General features: G+C 36.5%; 1 protein-coding gene across 1 annotated transcript in view; it reads right to left on the bottom strand.

Annotated features, from left to right (window-relative positions):
• Atp10d (ATPase phospholipid transporting 10D (putative)) overlaps positions 1–10,617 on the bottom strand; it is an 88,584-nt gene extending 77,967 nt beyond the window's left edge. Inside the window, exon 1 of the mRNA XM_003471567.5 lies at positions 10,340–10,617. The gene's annotated coding sequence lies outside the window, so the exon portion shown is untranslated. The remainder of the gene's footprint in view (positions 1–10,339) is intronic.
• Between the last annotated feature and the right edge of the window lie 12,407 nt (positions 10,618–23,024).

Here is a 23,024-nt window from a genome sequence, read left to right as displayed (position 1 = left end):
TAGTTTAGGAAAGGAAGTAGTTATGAACCTGATAAGGTTATGGCGACACCTGAAACAGTTCCGAGATAAGCTGGAATGAGACAAAGTGATTCTTACGTTGTTGCCAGGCTTCAGGGCAGAAAAAAAAGAAAAAGAGTATTAAAATAGTTGCAAATAAACAGGGAAGTTCTGAAATGAAGCTAATGCAATGAATGAGTGATGGTGAACACGCTGGACTGTGGCTCTAAAGGCACACTTTAAAAGATTATTAGGAAGATAAAGGGGAATGAGCTAAAATTATTTGTTTAACATCAGTATTCCCTGTAAGATCATCTTGTTGGGGCTACTTTAACCAGTACCTAGAATATGTCTGACCTATATAGCAGGCACTCAAGGAATATTTTTGAGTGAATTAACTAATGTCAGTTTGGTTCTTGAAGGCACACCATGCATCCTAGGACTGAAGAATATTCTTAAAAAAGCACCAGTGTTCAGAGTATAAAAGCCATGTAACTCGTATTGTTGAATGATGAGGTCTATTTGTTCAATCATTGTTGGAGGTCTGTTTGTTTAATTGTCTTGAGCCTTAAAGTGATCAAAAGCTGTCTCATCGTTGCCAAAGATGGCAATGCCACTGTGCAGAGATTCTGTTACAAATCCTAAAATGTACACAATTGCTCTTCCCAACAAAGAGCTATCTAATGTCGCTGTTAAAAATCTTGGGTTAGAATAATCGTTCCACTTGTTCAAGATAGATGTAACCGGAAACAATGGATGTTTTTAGTCAATTATGAGTCCAAATTCTGACTCTACCACTGGGCTCCAGTGGGACTTCTTAATAATACCAGTTGCCCTAACAGGAAAGTGACAGTAACAATATATACATACTCTGCAGGGTAGTTGTGAAGAGTTCCTGAGAATGTGTAAGATATCTAAAATCTAACAGAGATCAATAAATGGTAGCTATTCTTACTATTATAAAACCACTTATTACTTATGGAATGCTAAGTAGGAAATGGCTTAGCAACTTAAATGAACAATTTACAATTTTAAAGATGAAAAAACTCAAATATTTCATCTGATATACAAGTAAAATTAAGTCCAGAGAAACTGACTCACCCAAGATCACATGACAAGTTAGTGAAAGGACATATACAATAATCCAGCTGCTTTCTACTAGCATTTTATTACTGATGGATATACAAGTAGGCTTTTCTTATTATGAAACTATGTCACGCATGTGTCATCTGTCAATTACTTAAATCAATTTGAATATAAGATTAACCTGCTAATGTTTTATAAGATAGTATGATTAGACTATACAATGATTATGATTTATTCAGGTATACATCTATCTTAAAAACTTCATGGGCTGTTTAAGCCAATTTGGGTGATCTGCTCTACCATTTAAGTATTGTCCTAACAAGTCCTATGATCATCACAGTGGTCTATTTTTTAATATTTAGTATCTTATAAATCAGTATTAAAAATTATTCATTTACAATTTCAACATTTTTCCCAAAGACTACACTTCAAAAAGAGCCTAAACAAATACACAGAAATTGACATGCTATAAATTAATAAGCAAAAACATTTTTAACTTCACTAGTAACTTAAGAAAAGTAACTAAGGCAGAGTTGACATTGCCTTTTCTTTTCTTTTCTTTCTTCCTTTTTTTTTTTTTTTGTCTAGAGCCATAAGGCAATGTCTTAAAAATGTATATTTTCCATCACCCTAAACAGAAAAACACTCAACTCAGCATTAAGAATGATGCTTAAAAGAATCTTTAGCCAGGTACAATGACAGCATGCTTGTAATCCCAGTAATCAGAGAGGCTGAGGCAGAAGGATCACAAATTCAAGGCCAGCATGGAAAACTTAGCAGTCCAGAGAGACTCTGTCTCAAAATATAAAATAAGAAAGAGCATATAATCAGTTAAATGGTGCTGGGTTGAACCACAAGCACTGCAGAAAAAGAAAAGAAAATAATATATCTAATGAGTGTAAAGATATTTAAAGTTTATAAAGTTTCAAAATATAGCCCAGACTTGAATACAAATATGATCTAAAATATTAATATATGATGCACACAGAATACAATATTTTTCAAAAACATTAACATGAGATTTTTTGAGATAATATAATTAATGGTTGATTTTCAAGTACTTTTATGCTAATTTTCTGACAGCGTTTTTATGACTGTCAATATTTTACCATGAACATAAAAATTTCAGATCAAAAAGTTTAAGAAAAATTTAATCAAAAAGCAGATTTTCAAGTTACTGGAAGACATTACTATTAACTTTATTCATGTTTGTTACTATATGTTGTCATGGAACATACTTATGATGAAGAAAAGTATTCATGGAAGTTAGTGAACTGACTGCTCCTCTATTTAAGATGTGGAGAAAAAATTACAATTTTTTTAAGTTTTTGCTTTCTTAATATCATAAAACACAGGACAAGCACAGAGCCCGAACACTGAAAAAGAACTGTTTACCTGCACATCCACAGGCATGTACACATTCACGAAGTACTCACTCATGAGCAGGTTAATACTGAAGACGCATGTACTATTCTTAATTTCATTGGCTTCCTAAAGGCAAATATGTGTATTCCTTCCAAGAAGATTTGAATGTGATTATAAATGTTGTAAAGCCAATTATTCTTTTGGGCCAAAAAAAATCATGAAAAGATATTTCATAGATATGGCTCATTTAACTTTTAAGAGATAGCTTATTTAAATGTCCAGAGAGTTCTAGGCACTGTCCTATTTATGAAAATTAATTGTGAAAATAAAATTTAAATGACATTCCACTTAAGAAAAGTCAAATAATTGTAGTTAGGTATTCTTACATTTATACAGGGAATACACAACTCTAATACCAAAATAATATCAATTTTACAAAGCCTTTAACATCATTTTCCTTGCTCCTTAGAAAATTAAAATCAGTGGAGGAAAAATTTGCAGGTCAGAAGATTTTTAATTTCTAATTAATAATTGACTTCAAGATTCTGCTGATTCCTAATAGCTTCATAACATAATGAAAATATAATGTTCTCAAATGACCATATTCACTATCACATGTACCTGGTAAGATAAAGAGAAAAGGCAAACACATTAAGTACACATTAGGCACTTAATCTGACTTGATTAAATCCAAAATATAAGAATATACCCTATATGTAATATATACAGATACACCATAAAAATATGTACTTTTATGCAAATTAATCATGATCTTAATAGGAATCTGTATCATTCACTATCACTATAAAGATGTGTAGCATTAACTGCATGTATATTTAAGTGTATAAGATAGATAACCATATTACTGAGTTTTTGCTGGATCATGGAACAGAAATGTTTGCAAACTCAGTGTTTGAATGTCCACTTTGTATGCTTTCATTTTGTGAATTGAACAACTACTTCTAAGATGACAATATGTAATCTATTAACTAGTGATTTCTTACTGTTTATTTTTTGAAATTTTGTATTTCTTGTACCCCTTTTCTGTTTTTTTCTTTTTCTCTTTAAAGAAAATTTTAAAAAATGTAGGATCTCCAAGACAACTTATTTTTTACAAACTCTCTGTGAGTCTTAAGATATACAAGTACTTCTTGTAATCATCCTCCAAAAATACCTGTATCTAAGATCAAAGGATAAGAGGGAAAACAGTCCCCTCCCCACACCGCTTTTTTTTTTTTTAATAAAACACAAGAATGTTTAGTTTCCCTATATTTTTAAAGGGAATCATTTGCCAGGAATCAAATAACATAAAGTTAGCCAACACCAATCTTTGTGTACTCAGCACTGTGTTTTTGATTGCCTCACAGATTTTGTGTTTTAACACAGAAGTACTAGAAGCAATACAGGAAATTCAATGGAATAATCCTTCTGGGTTATTTTAAAGTGGTCCAGGCATCTCTGTCAAAGCACGATGGTTTTCTGGCCTGCTCACCTGAAGGCCCTACCCTATTCCCCTGTCCTCGAATTCACAATACATCAGAATCCACGAGAAAGTCTGTTTAAACGTAGGTTCCAATCTCTCAGTCAAGCACACAATCTGCCCAGTTTCTGATTCAGGAAGTCTGCAGCGGGGCCTGAGAATGTGCATTTCTAAGGAGCTAAAGTGATACTGATCTTGCTAGTCTGGGGACCATACACTGAAAATCATAAACCTAGGAAATTCATATCTACTCTATAAAGTTTTATTCTAATTTATAAATGTAATTTCTCCATTAATTTATTATCATTCACCATTATTTATGCAGCTAATCATTTTTATCCATGTGTATATTATAGTTTAAATAATCAGTGAAACTACTTTTCATATACACAATAAACAATCAGAAATTTTTTAAAAGCAAAAATAACATGCTTAAAGGATGATAATAAAAAAGGAATAGAATATATGGAAGAGGAGTTATTTGGAGCTAAAAAAAAGACATTAGACAGCAAAACATTGTACTACTAAACTAAAAGGTTTTATCAATAGATTTACAAATCTTTTCTAAAATTCTCTCAAGTATTATTAACCTGAACTACAAATACAAATAAGCTACAGGAAGACTAAAATTGTGAAGGATGTCTTTGCTTTAGGATATAAGGCATTACTGGATATGTGAATTACTGTAAAATGGGGTCTACTTAGGACCACACTGAAGTCCTTAATTGTTAAGGTGAAAAATCGATATTTAGTAGGGAATTGTTGAAGGTATTTAAGAAGAGTGTGATAAGATGTCACATTTAAAGATTTCCTCAATAGAAGTATAAAAGACACACTGGAATGGGTGCAGAGAGGGAGACTCATCTGGAAAAACTGAGAAATGTGCCTTAGAGTGTAGTTTACCAATAATCTAACAAGGGACGGGGTCACCTGAGACTTCCAAACATCTCTGAGCATGCTTCAGTGACAATGCAGAACCAATGCCTAGACAGGGCCAGACCATAACTCACATCACTATTGCAATCTTCACAAGCCCCTCTACCTTTCATACAGGCTCCAAACCTGTCTCCTTTCTCTGAAAATACTACATCCCTAAAACTTTATATCACATATTCCTATCATCAACTTATTCTCTCCTGACCATGACCCAGATGAAGTCTTGAGATTTCCTTTCTAATCCAAATGTTTTCACCAGCAAACGCAATTCAGAAACAATCACGCTTGACATAAAATCATATACAATAAAGACACATACAAGGAAATAAGATGACGGGGAAGATGTGTGAGGACAGCAACACAGGAGAAGGATACAGATTAAATATATTATACACATTGAGCACTCTCACCAAATGTCAAACCGGAAGGGAGGGTCGGGAAAGGGCAGTAAACAGCAGGGATACAAAATGATGAACGTATATTATGCGCAGGTAACAATCTGTAAAAATGAAACCCATCAATCTGTACAGTTAAAAAAAATGAATGAAAAAACCAGAAGAAAGGAAATTAGGATACCACAGGAACTCTGGGAAAGGTGAAGGGCATGTAATACCATCTATGGCTTCTTCATTCTAGGACCAGTTGTTCTATTAGGAAAGTGATCTTTTTCCTCTAATAATTAAAATAATATGTGATGAACTTGGATTTGGGACCACCATATTCCTTTATCTGAAACACCATAATTTGGGAGAAGAACGCCAGTCTGGGGATTCCAAATGAGAATTACTTTTCAAAGTTCCCTAACCCCACTGTGAAACCATTTCACTTTCAGTTCCTGGCTTAGGGATCTTAAATGTTCAGTGCTTCAGACTCAGGCATTTTTCTATCTGGATAAGGTAAAAATGTTGATTTCTCAACCAGGAGATATCACAAGGAAAGTAGGATCTGTGTGATCAAAAACAATCTCTAAAAAAATTTTTTTAAGTAAAAAAAAATACAATATTTTAATGAACATTTGAACTATATCCTATAAATTTCTGTTGTCTACTTAAAGCAAATTTAAATGTTGTGGAGTCATGCTAAGTAATTATGAATGCCAGAAACTGAAGATTTTTCCAATGTTTAGACATTTCAAAATACATCTTCACTTCTCATACCATGAAAATTATAATTTTTTGCACCTATCTACATACAGAGTTGAATTTTGTTTCTGTGACTAACAAATGTAAGTGCAGTCATTTTTCTCATTCAAAAAGGCCTTAAATCAAGTAAGTATATTTAGGAAGATTAATTAAGGAGTATTTAGTGAAGACCTATCAGCACCAGATCCTAGTAGAAGTGATTAACAGGAAATGAAATGGAACTGTAAAGCACAAGTCAGTCCAACATGGCATTTCAGAGAAGAACTAGGAACAGGGGGAGAATGTGAGCAGGATTAAACTTTACCTCTTGATTTCCTCACTAATCCCCTTCTCACAGGGAAACAACTCAGAAACAATAATACTCAACATCAACATGTATCATAAGGATGTGTGGCACCTTATGAAAGAAAGGAGAGCTAATATCATCTACACGTTCTTCATTCTAGGTAGGACAAGTTGTTCTATTAGGAAAACAACGTTTTTCTTGGTAACTAACTTAAATTCACTGAAAATGTTTTTAAAAAGATTAATATCATAAGAAAAATAGTCACCTATAATTTTAACCACCTACACATAAGTACTTGAAATTTGGTTTGTTCTTCATCAATAGGTCAATTTTTTTTCAAAATTAGGATACATGTAACTTGGTTTGTTTCTTCATTCTAATATAGGAAATATTCTTCCATATCATTGAATAGTTTTCCCAATGTCTTCACACATTTTAATTTTCATGTTTGTTGAAGTAATTTGTGTAAATATGGTAACTTAGTGCTACACTGAAATGTTTTGATTATTGGCAGGGTAACACACTCCCAACTCTGGACAACTCATTTTATTTTCATTTACAAATTGCACAATAACATCTATTTTTCAATGTGGAACATTTTTGTAGAGTTGTTCATACATCTCAGTCCATTTGGATCACTAAACAGATGATACTGTAAACTAGTTATTAAAAAAAAATCCACACAGGAATTCACTTCTTATAGTTCAAGAGGTTGGAATGTCCAAGATCCAAGTGCCAACAAATCTCTTGTCTGATTAGGGCTTGTTTTTTTTGGTACACGGTTGGTATCTTCTGACTACGTTCTCCCATTGATGGAAGAAAAAAGGCACTCTGCTATGCCTCTTCTATAAGGGCACTAATCCCATTCCTGGGGGCTTCACCCCAGGACTACCAGAGACTACCTTTTAATACCATTACACTGGTGACAAGGTATCAATAAATAAACTTAGGAGTTGAGTAAGGAGACACAAAACACCATAAAATCACTGTGTGTAGTGATGTCTTTTGAAAAGGGCATATCGGAATGTAAAAATATAGAGCCTAGCATTTGTCTTATTATTTTCCTTAAAGGTATTTTTTGGATTTTTTTTCTAGTGCTGGGGATTAAACCCAGGACTTCCTGCATACTAGGCAAGCACTCCACCACTGAGCTACACAGTCACAACCCATTCTTGCTGACATTTTTGAAAGTGGCATATTTCTGACTATAAAAGTAACAATTGTTAAAGAAAATTTGTAAATATCAGGAAATTTTTAAAAAAAAAATCAGTCTACAGTTGTACCACCTAAAAATATGTGTATATGTATGTATATATATTTTGGTATATGATACATTAGCGTATATACTTATTGATGCAGCAAGAATTTAGGTTCAAACAGAAAAAGTCTTATGCAATGTTGTTCAATGTTTTAATTTAGAACAATGCTTGATACATAGGGCTTAATAGATCCTGAATAAATGATTCATATATATTTATTTTAAAATTATACTTTACACACTCAACATAACATAATATTAAATCTTACTTTTTCATGCAACAGTTTGAGGCATGTTTCATGACCTTAATTTGTCAAAAGATGTTGGTTTTGTTTGTATTTATAGGTAAGTAAAACATTAACTTAATTTAGATATTTTGTCACTGGCTAGTTTGCAATTTCTTCATATTACAGATAACATTATAATGAATATATTAGTAAGTCTTTATTTTCCTAGGCTATATTAGCAAGTCTTTATTTTCCTAGACTATATTTGTAGATCTAGGGTTACTGATGCAATACTATACATTGCAATAGTTTAGCCTCACAGAGTTGTACAATACCCTTCACTGAACACCTTGCATGGAGATTTCATTAAGGTACAATTTTTCTACAAAATTACTATCACTAGTACTTTTATAGCTGATGCATTTTAAAATATGAAATAAATCCGTTTAGTAGGGAGAGAAAAATGTTTCAAATAAAATACAACAATCTGAAAAATGGTAAGTTGTTCAGCTACTGTAACTACTAACTGGATATGCTGATAGCATCTAGCAAATATATTATTTCTCATATTAATAAATTCTATTTTTCTTAAATATTGACAATCTATTAAATTTATCTTCATTAATGCATTTTGTATTGAGAGCCCCAAAATAGTCTTACTTGCTCCAAATATTTTCTTTTTTCTTTCTCTCTTTCTTTTATTTATTTATTTAATTTTTTTTTGTACTGCAGATCAGACTCACTCATGACCTCATACTTGCAAGGAAGGCACTTAGGCCAGCAAGCTAAATCCCGGGCCCCTCCAACTATTTTCTTTGTTGTTTGTTTGTTTTGAGCTGGTATCTCATTATGTAGTTCAGGTTGGCCTTGAACTCACCATGCAGCCCAGACTAGCCTTGAACTCAAAGCAACCTTCCTGCCTCAGCCTCCTGAGTAGTGAGATTATAGCCAAGTGCCATCACACCTGGATACAAGTATTTTCTTTTAAAAATTTCTTTGTTAAAAACAAAATAAATAAGTGAAATAAGGAATGAAAGGTTGAATATGTGGATTTTAACTTTTAAAATTGATTCTAAAATGTAGATTTGTCTAACAAATGAGCCATTTCTGTTCAACTATTTATAATCAAATCCTGTGTATTTCCCTTTATTTTACTAACAATACCAGAATAGTAACAGCCTATTCACTTTTTTAGTCACTAAGTAAGGAAATATTCATTTTTTCCTATAACAAGGTCAGATATTTCACATATCCTGTTTTAGGTCTGCTTAAATTCTCCATTTTTCATACACTTTTACAAATGTTAAGTTACACTGTTGTTTTTAAACTCCCTCAAAGTGGCTGAATGTTGGCAACTTGTTTTTCAACATAGATAGATCTCATTTTGATAAAAACAAACAAAAACCCCAACAAATTTCAATGTCAGCAAAACATGTTTGTAATGAAAATCTGAAACATACTAGAAAAAGCACTTACTATCTTTAATTAAGAGTTGACAGGAGTGGGGGCTCAGCTGTGGCACTAAAGGAATTGTTTCACTTTTTATTTTGGTTCACAACAAATATGCAAAGATTTTTTTCATGACAATAAAACGACAGGAAATGTGGCCGGGCCCAATCTAAACGTGGGTACAGTATCATGGTGAGTAAGAAGCCCCTAACCTTTTTGGTCCATCTTTCAAGGTTGCCTAATCAGAGGCTTCCTGGGAGAATACAGCATGGATTCCTCCTTGTAAAGACCTTTCAAGCAAAGAAGGAAGAAGAAACTGGTCTTATTAAGATGACATCGTAAATAACCTGAGCCGGCATGTCTGGATGAATCAGAATAGTTTAATCGTACTATTTCTAAAGGCATAGTCCCAAATCACCAGTAAGACTCTACACTGGAGGAATTCCCTAACCAATGTGCATACATTTTACCTGTCGCACGTGGTAAAATATAACTCCATGTTTCTTAATGTAAAAGGAAGGGTGCGCCAAATAGCAACCAAGTTTCTCAAAATTGGTGTTTGCTGGAAAGAATGCGGACTGTTTGGTTTGCTTTGGTTTGGTAGTGCTCCTTTCAAAACTATTCCTGAGCAAGTTCCAGCACAAACAGTTTTTTTTTTTTTCCCCTGAGGCATTAGCTCGTGGTGTATTTGCCGGGCTAAACTGCTAACACTTTTTCACTTCATCATTTTTGTGGGGGCAGACAGACAAAACTACTTTAAGCTACAGGATTTCATTACGAAATGCCAGCGACGTGTAAGTGTGTGTGTGTGAGCACGCGCGATCGTGTCCATAGTTAATCTTTCTATAAAAAACCAGCTTTCAAAGTACATAGAACACTTTCTCTGGAAAAATTCAGTAAGTTAAAGTAGTATAATCAGTTATCCATTTTAAAGTGCAGTAGCAGCCCAGAACTCTAGTTTTGATCCATGTTATTAATATAACCAATAAAGGACTGGATGGATGTGAGGGGGAGGGAAGAGGAGCGGGAAAGGAGGCGGCAGAGGTGGGGGGCGGGGGGAGACACAGCCAGGGGTGAAGCAGAAGTCTGGGAAGGCTCGTCGTTCATCCTTACCCGTTCCTCCCCAGGAACACATCACACCATGACGATCAAACGTCCCAAGATGCAAGAAAAGAACCGAGAACAAATCCAAAGATAATAGTGGGGCGAGCTATGCTTCCAAGCCAGCCATCGGCCTTTGGGATGAAAAGAAAAACAAAAGCCAAAAACACACACAAAAAAAAGTAAAATAAAATAAACACTTCTCAGACAACCTCCAAACTCAGCCCCGGAGCCGGAGCCCGAGGCTCTGACCTACGTCCCCGCAGCCGCCCGCCCCTCCCGGCCGCCGGTTCCGCTCCGCCCCCCATGACGCAGGGGGCGGGGACTAGAGGGGGCGGGACTGGGGCGGGGACTGGAGGGGCGGGGCCCGGCGATGAGCCTCTCGGCTCAGGCAGGGGACTCGGTCCAGATCCAGCGCTCCGCCTCCTGCTGCCTGCTGAGCGGTGCTGCTTGCCCATGGCTGAGGGCTTCCGCAGTGTCTTGTCCCTCCCGTTCTGAGAAGCAATTTACACACTTATCTAGATTTACAGGCCTGACAGTCATTGTTTGAAAGGTAAAAGGTCAAATCTGAAAATGTGATGCTTTAGTCTTTTAGCTAGGAGAGAAACTGAAAAAAAGACCACAGTTATGATTTTGTCCTTTTTTTTCCTCACTTCTTGTCGTACTGTTTCTTTAACTCAAGACAGTGTAACTTTGCTGAGATCTGGTCTGTTTGCTTAAAGCTCACATTTAAAATTTAAAAATTATTGTCATAACAAATATCAGTAACATATCTGGTCTCTCCAAACGTCTGACCTGGGAAAGTTTTGAGGAGAGGGAGCATTGAAAGAAGACAGAACTTTGAGAATAGTTCAGAACAAAACCTTGTAATCACTGGATGCCAATTGTTGTATCCACGGAAACAAATATGGAATGTGAGGGGGAGAAGCACCATAGCTGTCCTGTTTCATGTCCCTGTTTTCAATTCTCTAAAATGTAAAACAAGTGTGAAGAAAACTAAATGATCGTGTATTTAATTGTCATATTAGTGAAGCTTTCACTAGGACACACAGACAGCTGTTTAGGGGCCTTGAAAACTTGTCAGCCCAAGAGAGGCCAAACAAGTTTTTGCACTATCTGAGAGGCTGCCTCTGCCAGAGAAGGAACAAGGCTGGGTGTGGTTTCCTGTGATGCCCGATTGCAGGTAAGGACAAATCTCTAAAGCTTAGTCAACTCAAGGATAAATCCCGCCTTAGTACTACATACTGTCAATCGCAGGGCTTCTGAAAACCCTGGCCCTAGTACCACTTTTTACTGTGTGTGACTGTTTCTAAACACAATATAAGATGAAACATATTTATGTCTCCTGGTCAGTCTTCTGAAGACACAAAGTTCTGATGGGAATCTCTGAGTTTCCTTAATCAGCACAGCTGTATCCCTGGTGCAGGGCCATTCTGGAAGGATGTATACCAGGAGGATCCAGGCATGTAGATGACTGGCATTTGCCCCCTGTTTGGATTGCTTCAATCAGTGGTTCTACCTAGCTACACAGAGGGCAAGCCCCACCCAGGCTAATTAATTAAACTAGAATCTCTGGGATAGGGCTCTGGCAATTTCTGACTGGTTTGTTTTGTTTTGTTTTATAAACCACCTCATGATTCTACATCAAGGGTGGAGAGTCACTGGCTAATATTTAAATTGTTTTAGAGGAAAATACCTATATAAGAACATAATTAATTTTTTAAATGCTGTGGTTGAATAATGGGTAACAATATATGTTATAAATTGTGCTTACGTATTTATGTTTGATTATTTGTTAATATAGAAAATATATAGCAAGATACACATCAAAATTATTCACTCAGAGGACAAGGAGTCAATGAGTGAAGCAAAATTATTAAGTTTCTATGTCTGTATCACTTGAATTTAAATATACTTAATCAAAAATTCAAAATTTAAACTTATAAAGGCCGTAAAGGTCATTGGAAGTGACCACTCCCATTTTTCAAATGACCCTCCTGTTCCAACTTTTCTCCTGAGTTATATTTATTTTGTAAAAAAGATCCATAGAATTCTTAATTTGATACATTAGCTACTTAAATCTGTGAATTCAAATAGTCATTTCTAAAGTTAAAACATGTTCACTTTCTTATTCCTTTTATTTTATGAAAAATGAAGCAAATTTGCATAATCAAATAAAATAATAATTATTACACTGTGTATCATTATCTTTAAAGTAGTTTCTTAGTGTAAGACATAAACCAAAAAGAGTCCTACAAAGGAAACAGATAATAATACAATGTTCCTTTTCAACACAGATAAATTATTCATAAAAAAGGAAAAATATTAGGGTATGTATTGAAGTATTTGTTCAGAAATATATCCAATTTTTATGTGCTTCTCATAAACTTTTTAAAAACTAATTTTCAAAGTATATGATATGACATGTAAGGAAATTTCACTTTTAAAAAATTATTTGAATCCTCAATACTAATAGCTTCATAACTAATTACGATTGAGAAGTAAGAGCCTGATCTGGTTTTAAATCTTAGCTATGTAAATTTTTAGAGATATATGATCACTATTCTCCACAGGTAAAACAGACACAGTAATATGTACTTTAGTGTTGTTAAAACAGAAAGATGAAGCACTTATCACTGTGTGGAACATGTGACAGGTACTTTATAATCAAGTTATGGATTCACTGCCTTATATTTTCTTCTCTCTTAAACAGATTAAGATGAAAATATTTTTATTTTTTAGCCCATTGTTTTAGTATATTAGATGTAAAGTAACATATAACATGGAGCTTTTTGTTTGCTTCAAAGTATTTTATATGTAGCAGTGGCTATATATGAAGCAGATTTTTTCATGAGTATAACCAATCACTACTTTTTCTCTGGACTGTTTTTTTTAAACCATATGTTTCAAGGGTCTCACCATGTACCTCAGGCTGGGTTTGAACTCACCATGTAACCCAAACTGGCCTCAAATTTGACAATAGTCCTTTTGCCTTAGCCTACTGAGTGCTAAGATTGGAGACATGTGCCAGCACATCCAGCTTCTCCATACTTACTAGTAGGGCGTGTCTCAAGCATTGCTTAGGACACGTCCTGTGATCAGTTTTCTAATTCTTGGAAAGAAAACAAAAAAAGAGCAATCAGTGCCTCTTGCATTTATACTAGTCAATTATAGATGAGGCCTAATTTTCATGATCATAGTATTCTTTTTTATTTTTTCTAATTTTGCTGAATGCTGGCGAGCCATTTCTTTGATAGATAGGTCCTCATCACTTTATGTCTATTTAATCTTCCACTTGGCTTCATAAGATTATTCTTCTTTTAAATATGAGAAAATTCAATGCACCAAGAGCTAGAGCAACCTGACCAAGAGGACAAGATAATGAAACCAAGCTGCAAATGACAGCATCCGTCTTCTTAAGAAACTGTTCAAGCTGTTTTGCAGGATGTAGGTGCAAAAGCATAGATCTTAACCCAGAGTGACTATGACAGCCTGGAAGAAAACCTTGCAGAGATGGAACCTGAGGAAGGAGAATAAAGCCTTATGGTGGAGGAACCAGAATTATCTATCTACAGTTTTTCCTGGACCAGCATGCTGATGTGAATCAGATAGAACTAATCACACCTTCATTTTTCCTCACCTCTGGATGCTACAATTCCTCTGCCCCAAACAATCCATGAGGCAGTTTTGAGCCAACCTCCTGTCTCCATGTGGATTGTCCTTCAATAAAATTTTATTTTTGCAAGTATCTAGTGCCGTAATACTGGCTTTTACATTTGTCTGGCTGTGAGCCATTGCTCAGTATGAAGACTAGATGAAAGAGCTGGCCAGAGAACACATCGCCTCAGCCCTAGGATTTCACTGTGTACTATTGAACGCACTTTTTAATGAATTAGACGAGTGAACAGCAAATGAATTTTTTGGGAGAAGATAAAAACATTCTATGACTACAATTGTCTTGTTTAAAGCAGAACTCATATTTTTTGGAAACAAGAATATATACACTATTACTAGTTGTAACTTAGATTGTAATTTTATGATTGTACATTTTTTTAAAAAAAATAAGAAATTACATTTTTTTCTCTTTATATCACCTGAGTCCCTAACTTCAGTAGAAGGCTGGGTAAGATCTTAACCTTGTGAAAATCCTTGAAGTGCCGTGATTACACAGAATATCAGGAAGGGAAGTTCCACATTGGCAGAGATCCCAGCTGGTTCCAGAGTTTCAGATAAGCCTGTCAACTTCTTTCTTAATCTTGTTTGTAATGTGAAGAAAAACATTGTCAACAGGACAATAACAGATTTCCTTATGTGGCGCAATGGCCATTTTATGTCAGGAAAGATAATCCATCAGTCTCTTACCCAAACACGAGCTTTGGTCTGGTCAGATGTAGTTGGGACAAAGAAGTATGCATTTTACAGAAACATGTTTCCAAAATGGCCAGAGAAGGCAGGACTCTGGAAAGGTGAAGGAAGGGAGATAGTTTCACTGAGAGAGAAAAAGGAGGTGACCTTCTCACTAGGCGAGAAAAAGGACTACAACCTTGAGCCGCAGGGGAAGGAATGGCTTGGACTGGTATGGCTGAGTGATTTCCAGAAAGTGATGTCTTACGTTCACTTTTAAACTAGTTCCTCTTCTATGTACTGTGTACTTCACAGGTCAGCGGCCAGTTGTACAGCTCTTATGACAGCTGTGTGGGATCTGCAGTCTCTGGGGCCCATCAAGAACAAATGCCCACTCATGAAGGAGAGCCTGTGTGTCAGGTCCCGTACAGCACAGCAGTAGTAGTCCCGGGGACTGTTTGGCAGGACAGGTGAGGAGACTGGGCCAGCGCTGCTCCAGGACTGGTCTCAGCTCCCTGCTTTCGTGTGTTCTGGATGTCTGTTTTCTTTTACAGCTGGCATGGCCTTTCAGTGGAATCCAAACCAGCTGTAACAACTGCTCCTTAGCATATACAATTTGTAATTGAACTGGATTCAAAACCTGTTCACATTATTACAAGGAGTTTCATTGTTAATCAGTGAATTCTTGGTTTGGAATCATATACTGCTACCTAAATTGAATCAGTTTTGGCCTACAAAAATAATAAACTGATAAGGTTCAAATAATAAAAAAGACTGTTAGGGCTTTAAGTCAGCTGTTGGGAAGTGCGGTGAGGTTGTAATAATGATTTATATGTTTCTGCCACTTGAGTGAATACAGTTTCTTATCCCTGATAATTGCTATATCAAGAACTCTAGGGGCTGGGGATTTAGCTCAGCAGCATAAACACCTGCCTTGCAAGCAGGCAGTCATGAGTTCGATCCCTGGTACCGATAAAAAGGAAAAAGAAAAAAAAAGAACTCTAAGAGATCACACAGCACAGTGCTAGGCCAGTGAGAGCTGAACAGGTATTAAATGACTCAGCCTCACAGAGGAAAACAAGGAAACACCAAGGATATCCTACGAAGCCAAAAAGCAACGCATCCTTTGTTCAAACTTGCCAAGACAAGCACAAGAAGATGCACCCAGATGCTTGTATTGCCTTCTCAGCATTTTCTAAGAATACTCAGAAAGGTAGAAGACCATTTCTGCTAAAGAGAACAATTTGAAGACATGGCCAAGTTGGAGAAGGCCCATTATGATAGAGAAATGAAAACCTATGTTCCTCCTAAAGGGGAGACAAAAAAGAAGTTCAAGGATGCCACCGTGCCCAAAAGGCCTCGTTTGGTTCTTTTTCTCTCCTGAGTAGTGCCCCAAAGTCAAAGGGGAGCATTTTGGCCTTCCATGGTGATGGCCCAAAGAAACTGGGAAAGGTGGAGAATAACGTTAAGGAGATAATACACAGCCTTAGAAGAAGAAGGCACCAAGCTGCAAGAAAAGTGTGAAAAACACATCACTGCCTAAGGAGATAAAGGAAAACGTTTTCAAGGCTGAAAAACGCAGGAAAAAGAAGGAAGAGGAGGAAAGTGAAGAGGAAGATGATAAAGAAAAACACACACAGGGCTGGGGGGTTAGCTCAGCGGCATAAGCACCTGCCTTGCAAGCAGGCAGTTGTGAGTTTGATCCCTGGTACTGACACACACACACACACACACACACACACACACACACACACACACACAGTTTTATCTGTAAAGCAGTTAAAACTTCTGTATACAACTCATTCCTTTTAAAGAAAAAGACTGAAATATAGAGCTGTGTAAGATTTGTACTTTATTTGTATAGTTAACATACTACTAGTGCGTCTTTAGATAGCTATGTCCTGGTGGTATTTTTAATACTAACCTTGCTGGCACAGTATAGTGGTTGTAGATCAGCATGGAAATTTAAGGAAGTTCTTGCTGGTGTACAGCACAAATTCATTACGAGATGGTAGCATTTGATCTTCAGTTGTCTCTAATGCAGTTTATAAGGAATAATTATTCTGTTAACTGAATACTGCTCTGTGATTGCAAAAAAACAAAAATTACAGCTGTTTTGTTGATATTCTGAATGCTTTTAAATAAATATAATTTTGTTAGAAAAAATAATTTGAAAAAATCATGACTAAGCATTTATTCAAAATTGTATACATCATTTCCAGCATAAAAACTCATATACAATGCTCAAAGAAAGAAGTCAGTCAAATGGCCCAATTTCCTCTTTAGGAAATGATAGACTGCAAAATGGCTCTGAGTAGGATTTAAAATTAATTCACTGGCTTGGGCTGGGGATATAGATCAGTGGGGCAGTGCTTGCCAGATGAGCACAAGATCCTGAGTTTGATTCCTGGTACAAAAAATTATCAATTGGCTTTCTATATTTACTCATGAATCTGTCCCAATCCTAGGATCCTTGTCTGGAAATGGGCAGCAGATTCATGAAAAGTGAACCTTTATGAATCACTGGTCCCAACTGAAACCTGTGGTGGCCTGATATCATGACACCTCAAAGGACTTGGCCACAACAGAAGACTCTTGGCTCCAACCCCAGTTAACTAAATAGAGACTGCAGCTGCAGGCTTCTCACTCGGGTGGTGAATGTCAACCTGGAGATAAGCTAGTTCTCCTAAATAGCATCATTTACTACTCAGAGAAGTCATTGAACTGACCCCCCAAATCTGCTCAGTTCTCCTGCTTTCCTCACTATTTCCTGCCTGTGTTTGAAAACCAAATAAATATGGGCCACCTAGAGAAGCTACTTGTCTCAGACCCCAGAGAATCTTGAGTTTTCTAGAGGGTTTTGATCCTCCTAGAACCCTAAATTCATACCACTAAGCCTTCGCAGTCTGCTTCTTTGGGAGATTGTGGGACAGATTAATCCATGATAATGGATACGTTCACATGGACAGAAAGTGGAGCAGTGGTACCAGAATTGGGCAGGGGGCAGTATGAAATGACTGTTCATTTGTATAAAATTTCTATTTGACAGCATGAAAATGTATTGAAATTAAACCACTTAGAGTACACATATGTACACATTAATTACACCTCAGTTAAAAAAATTATTCACCAGGGCAAGCAAAAGTTCTCAATTTTTTAAAGCTCTTCAATAAAAATTTCAAAGTGGTTTTATAAAGACTCATAAAAATCTGAAGTTCTATACTTTCTCCAAATGTGCTATAATTCTGTTACACAAACAATTCAGTGAAATTTTATGCCAAGCCCCATATAGACCAGCTTATCTCAGCGAGCTATATGAATGTTATCTTTCTGGGATTACCGACACATGAAAATGCAAAATATTTTGTGTCATATTATCATCCAACCTGTTATGCCTACTGGCATCTACTATCAGGTTTTGTTTCGGAGGGGTAATGAGGGAGGATTATTTATGTCTAAGGGAGATGGATTTTGTTGTACCCCAAAAATAAGACCCCAAAATGTTGTCCAAAAAATGGGGCAAGACATCTTTTAAAGAAAAAGCGCTTTAAGCTGGTACCAGCGACACAGTGCAGTTGGAGTTTGCAAATCTGTGTAAGTGGGTTAAAATTTTGTCAGGCTTTTATGAGAGAAAACCACAAAATCAAGGATGGGGGGAGACAAGAATGAGGAAGACCTTTGTTTTCCTCTGCTTGCGGGCAGAGAAGTTTCGCAGTTAGTGGTCAGCCATTTCCTTCTTTGCAGGAATTTATAGCCCTTTGTCTACTAACTTTAGGATCAACTATTTTTCACAAAAGGGGGACAGATCGAGAGGAACATAGGTAACTCGAGGTCCACTGATTCCAGGAACAATTGTCCTTTGCAAAGGGAACAAAGGTTAACACAGCAAACAGGTTACCAGGGTGACGGCACATACAGAACAGTATGGTGGCTCTTTATAGTTACAGAATGACAGATTTTAAAAAATTGACAGGAAATGTGGCCAGCTAAGATGAGCACAAATTTAGGGCAACAGATAATCAGTGCTTCTCTGGAAATCTTATATGCAAGACAGTCTCCTTACTGCTTTATTTGAAAAGGCAGGAAGATTGATACTCTCAAGGAGTACAAGTCAATTCTGCAACCATTAGAAAAAATTGGAGTGAAGTGAATTGTTTTCAATTTCAAAATCTCTACTCCTAGAACCCTGTGTATCTCAAAGTTAGTCACTTATTCATATAAAAACGTGTAAACTAAATTCATGGCAGCCACCATTCCAAGTTCAGAGATTGGAAGAGTGAACAAATAAAGCCCTCATTGGATAGGTATAAAATATTTAATATGTGAGATGGTAATAGCTGATATGCAGACTAAGAAAGGAGGAGAGAGTAGCAGAGTTCTTGAGCGCGATGGCTTTTGAGTTTTGGAAGGTTTTACCAACAACATGATATTTGACCAAAAATCTGAAGAAGGTGAGTGAACAAACCATAAAAGAATCTGGGGAGGAATGTTTTGGGCAAAGGGCACAATTAATGCAAAGGCCCAGAGGCAGGGGCCTTTGCTTGAAACGTTGAAAGCAAAACAGAGAGGGGCTGGGGATTTAGCTCAGTGGCATAAGCACCTGCCTTGCAAGTGTGGTCATGAGTTTAATGATCCCTGGTACCGATGAAAAAGACAAAAAAAAAAAAAAAAAAAAAAAAAAGGAAACAGAAAGCAAAACAGAGATAAAAATAATCAAACTCAGTTAAACCTCTTGTTTTTTAACACATCTGAGCTGGGGAAGTTAGTGGGCACTTCCTGTTCCTCTAACTAACACTGTTCCACCGATCACTGGAAGGAATGTTGCCAATTGTGAAATGCATGTCAATACTGTATTGAGTTAGTTGCCCTTCGCTAGATGATCTACAATCCCCAAAAATGCCTAGACTTAACGCTTCCCTACGCATCTCTAGCTTAGACTCTCTCTCTCCTCCCTTCCCTGGCATTCTAGCACCAACAAAGAGGTGACAGAGTGTGAGAGTGACTTAGATAACTTCCTGGAGGAAGTTACTTAAAGCTGAAATGTGACACCTGAAAAGGAGACACCCAAATAAAATGGTGGAAAGGAGTAGAAACTGTCATCTTTTCTTCAAAGCAGACTTTTATTTCTCTCTGAGGTTAATATTAATTCCTGGCCTCAGCTTTTGCCTCTTCCAGAGCTCTATATCATTAGTTATTACTTCCCTTTAAATCATTTTCGGTTCTTCACTGAATTATTCCCATCAACCAACAAATATTTAAAAGATGAATCTATGTCCTCTGTTTATTTGTTAGGTTTCTGCTGTTTGGCAAAATACTTGGAAATGGCACAAGTGTCATGATTTATTTTGGCTCATAATTTGAGAGATTTCAGTCTGTGATCAGCTAGCTGGCTCCTGGGTTTTAGGCCTCTGTGGAGACAGAAACATCAAGGCAGGAGGGTGTAATTAGAGAAAGCAGCTCGCTCTGTGGCAGTAGAGAAAGGGAGAGAGAAAAGGAAAGGGAAAATGAAAAAGAGAGGGAGAAAGACAGAGAGAGAGAGAGAGAGAGAGAGAGAGAGAGAGAGAAGCATACAGATAGTCAGATAAAAGCCAGGGTCAAAGACAAGATGCATCCCCCAAAGTCATAGCTGCATTACTCCATTCAAAAGGCCTTACCTCCTAAGATTCCATTACTCCTCAATAATGTCATCAAATTATGAATTCATCAGTGGATTAACTCAGTGATGAAATTAGAATCCTATGATCCAGAAAACATAAATTCAAATCCGTATATCTCACCATGTATTGAACTAAAATGAAAATATAATGAAAATATTACAACAAGAACATTTAATCTGTTGGAAGATAATATACATAAAGCTCTTGATGATACAGATATAGGCAAGGACTTTCTAAACAAAATTCCACTATTACAAAAAATAATGCTGAGAACCAATAAATGGTATCATACCAAATTAAAAAGCTTCTGCACAGCAAAGGTAACAACCATAGAGTGAAGAAACAACCTATAGAAGTGGGAGAAATTTTTGTCTGCTATTCCACACATAGAAGACTAGTAATTTAGAATATATAAAGAACTAAAAATTATTAGATCCCCAAAATAAAAGAATCAATAAAAACGGCTTACAGAAATGAATAGAAACTTCTAAAAGATGTACAACTGACTAGTAAATAATGGAAAAACGTTCAACATTCCTGGCCATTAGAGAAACGCAAATTACACCACCACTGAGGTCCTATCTTACTCCAGAAAGAATGGCTATCATCAAAAAATTAAAAAAAAAATATTAGTGAGACTGTGAGGAAAATGTAACTCTTCTACATTGCTGGTGGGAAAGTAAACTACATGACCACTATGGATTTCAGCATGAAAATTCTTTAAAAAACTAAAACTGGAAATTGTGTCTGACCCTATTTTCCTGAAGGAGTTAAAGTCATCAAATGATAGTGATACATGCATTGCCATGTTTATAGCAGCACAATTTATATTGGATAAATCTTGGATACAGGCTACGTGTGCATCAGCAGAAGAATGGATTAAACATTCTATTTATATTCAGTACAGTACTACTCTGCTATTAAAAATAATAAACTTGAGGCACTGGTGGATAAATGGGTGCACTTTGAGCCCATGACATTAGGTGAAATAAATCAGACAAGCAACCTTAAAAAACAAAATATAAATAAAAAGCAAATACAAGTGTAGTAGTTGGTCGATTGTGTCAATTTGAGACACTCAGAAGCTTAACTAAATCGGTTTAGCAACTCTACACCCTGGGCGTTAGAAGACCCACTGTAGGGTGGCTCATCGCCTGGATGAGGTTCCATTCTTTGGAGGAGATCCAGTCTTAGTCTCTGGCTTGGACGTTGTTTCCTGGTTTCTAGTGCAGACTCCTCAGCTTCTGCCTTGGGTCCTTCAGACTTCAGGCATAGATGCCTCATCCTTCTATCAGACTCATCAGCTTGGCGGTGCGGACTCTCACGGGACACTGCAGTGAACCCCAGACCCTGGATTGAATCTTTCGACCTCCAGCTTGCATATACTGTCTGCATGCTTCCTCGTCTGACTCTGTGACTGACCGTGATAAGCCAATGTTGTAATTTCTTATACATTTGGATATCTTGTGTTGTATCTGTTTTTTCTAGTAAAACCCTGACTAATACAACAAGATAATAAGAAATAGGGAAATATTTTCAAATGGGAATGGAAAAAAGAAATGGTGGAAGAAAGAAGGAGAGGAGGGAAAAGGGACGAGAAAAACAAGAATTGAAGAAAACATGGAAAAAGATCTTTTTCAAATGGGAAGGAGATCAAGAGTTGAAAGGATTAGGAAGGGATGTGAGGGACGAGGGACAAAAAATGAATTGAGATGTGTTATGGAAGTGCACCAACTCCCCACAATAAATGTAATCATTATGTACTGCAAACAAGGACCAATAAGAAACAAGTAAAAAGAATATTTATGCTAAAATTTGGTGTGACTGGAAAAAAAAACTCCACCTCTGAACACTTGAACCTTTTCGGGGACATCTTAGATCCAAAGCATAACAGTATTAAAAAGAGAGAAAAATGAATAGAAGGAGGAGGAGGAGGACAACAAGGAGGAGGAGGAGGAGGAGAAGGAGGAGAAACAGGAAGAGGAAGATGAAGGAGGAGGAGAAGAAGAAGAAGAAGAAGGAGGAGGAGGAGGAGGAGGAGGAGGAGGAGGAGGAGAAGAACGAGAAGAAGAAGGAACTTGTTCTGTCCTTCAGGTCAAGTTATGATTTTGTGTTTTTGGTAGATCTGGGAACATTTTTAAATATTTTATGTGACTAGAACATAGAAGAGAAGTAAAGTGAGAATAAACCTTCCACTTGGAGGTTTTTAAGAGGATTGCTGTCAGACATAAGATATAATAGGCTAATTTAAGAGCAATGGAGAGTACAGACTCTAACTGTATAAAACAACAAAATGAAACTCAAGGCAGTGGAAGTGAGTGTAGAAGGGAAGGTATGAAATCAGAAGTCTGTGAAAGATAAAATTTCCCTGTTATAAGAAGAAATAAGAATGAACAGATGTCCACCCACCAGTTTAGATCACGGGATCTGCAGGTATGTGATTGCACTACAGTAAAGAGGCCAGTGAGCGCGCTCCGGGATGTTCAGATGAGCCCTGACCAGGCAGGTTGTGTAAGTAGAATCCAAGCTTGTAGATTTCTGGTTTGACAAATGATACATGGCTTAAATGGTGACATGCAACATGATTGTATTAATTTAGGTGCTTCATCCAGTCTACTGCCAATCTCCACATGGACTGTAGTGGCAGGTCTGCCATCTGTTGGTTAGGTTCTCTTCCTTGTGCCTATGGAATGTCT

Source organism: Cavia porcellus, unplaced genomic scaffold (genome assembly GCF_034190915.1).
Source record: "Cavia porcellus strain 051 isolate PalLab524CR breed Dunkin Hartley unplaced genomic scaffold, mCavPor4.1 scaffold_30, whole genome shotgun sequence".
Lineage (NCBI taxonomy): Eukaryota > Metazoa > Chordata > Mammalia > Rodentia > Caviidae > Cavia > Cavia porcellus.
Note: the sequence above shows the minus strand (reverse complement) of the source record. Positions and strands in the feature narration are given on the sequence as shown.